This window comes from Anarrhichthys ocellatus, unplaced genomic scaffold (genome assembly GCF_004355925.1).
Source record: "Anarrhichthys ocellatus isolate YVR2014 unplaced genomic scaffold, GSC_Weel_1.0 scaffold9149, whole genome shotgun sequence".
Taxonomy (NCBI): Eukaryota; Metazoa; Chordata; class Actinopteri; order Perciformes; family Anarhichadidae; genus Anarrhichthys; species Anarrhichthys ocellatus.
Window position 1 is genome coordinate 1 of NW_022289123.1, and position 1,464 is coordinate 1,464.

At 41.5% G+C, this 1,464-nt stretch overlaps 1 long non-coding RNA gene across 1 annotated transcript; it reads right to left on the minus strand.

Moving 5' to 3' along the window:
• Positions 1–116: 116 nt before the first annotated feature.
• Positions 117–1,433, minus strand: LOC116380836 (uncharacterized). The gene is made up of 3 exons (XR_004212618.1): positions 787–1,433; positions 515–580; positions 117–142 (listed from the first exon to the last, which is right to left on the minus strand). It is a non-coding gene; the product is annotated as an uncharacterized LOC116380836 (long non-coding RNA).
• Between the last annotated feature and the right edge of the window lie 31 nt (positions 1,434–1,464).

Consider the following 1,464-nt stretch of genomic DNA (forward strand, 5'->3'; position numbering starts at 1 on the left):
AAAAAAAAAAAAAATATATATAAATATATATATATATATATATATATGCATTTTCTCCAACACACACAAACCTGTCTGAATTTGGCACGGGCTTCTTTCTCCTTCATCCTGCCGTGAGCCACCAAGTAATCAAAGACCTCTCCTGGGAGACCAGAGAAAGAGCAGGAGAGACATTTTAGTGCTGGAACCTGATACTCGTCTCCTTAAAGCCGGAGTATTAAGTCAAGGGGACACTGACATTAAAAGTATTTTCCTTTAAAAACACTTAAACAACAATTTACAATGTCAGTGTTTCTCAATGCAAAGGTGATATAGGTGGTCAATAACCAATAATCAAAGAGAACAAAACAAATCAAATAAAAACAGGATATTTGTAATATCCATCTTTTGGACAAAGTACTTTTTAGCCTGTACATAACAAGGGGAGGTAGTTCTTTCATTTGGGAACCATTTGTTTCGAACATACAGAGTGCCAAGCCTCAGGAGGAACGATTTCACAGTGACACGCACTCACCTCCACTCGCGTACTCCATTACCAGGTACAAAGTCTTCTCTGTCTCTATCACCTCAAAGAGCTTGACTGGAGGTGGAGAGAGAGAGAGAGAAAGGCAAAGACAGTGGATTGGAGGGGGAGGGAAGAGTAAAGGGAAGGGAGATAAAATGGAAAGGCCAGGAGAGTAAGAGCGAAAGCAAAAATGAAAGAGATAAGAGAAAAGGATTATTAGGATTCTGGTTGAACATATGACCTTAAAAACACCAAGAAGTCTGGTGCTCAGTGTGACTCACCTATGTTGGGGTGATTCAGCATCTTCATGATCCTCACCTCTCGGAAGAGCTAGGAGAAAGGAAGTCAGATTTAGGTTGGTATATGCATGTGTCGATCAGAGTTGTAATCTTATTTGCGTCATTGCAAAGACTCCAGAATCAATATCAGTCACTTCCTGTTCATGAGCATGTGGTTCAGTTTACTAAAAACAAACATTTCAAGCAATGCCAGTTACAAGCCCGAGGTCTGGCACTGTTTTGGGGTTCAGCTGTCACTAATTCAATCAAGTCTAGCTCAGCGTCTCTTTCTGTGGTTAAGGCGTGAAGAGCGTTTGACTCATTGCTAATTACTTTCCTCTGACTCAGCAGATAAGGTCAAACTATCAACATCAGAGGAATTATTCATACACATTATTGAATTTATGCGTCGGCCCGGTCGGTGACTTTTCCATGTCTTTACATTTTCTTGTCATGCACTCCGTTTGTCTGCGTTGTGTGTATTCCTTATGTCTGCGGATACATAAGTGATTGGTATATGTATGTGTGTGTGTGGGCATATATGGTTAGAGAGTGTGCGTGTAAGTGGACAGACCCCACCCTGCCACGATCAAAAGAAGTAATTGCAGCTCGTTTCCTGTAATTAAAACTCTCTCTGAAAACTAGACCACTTCAGACAGATGGGGGGGGGGGGGGGGGGGG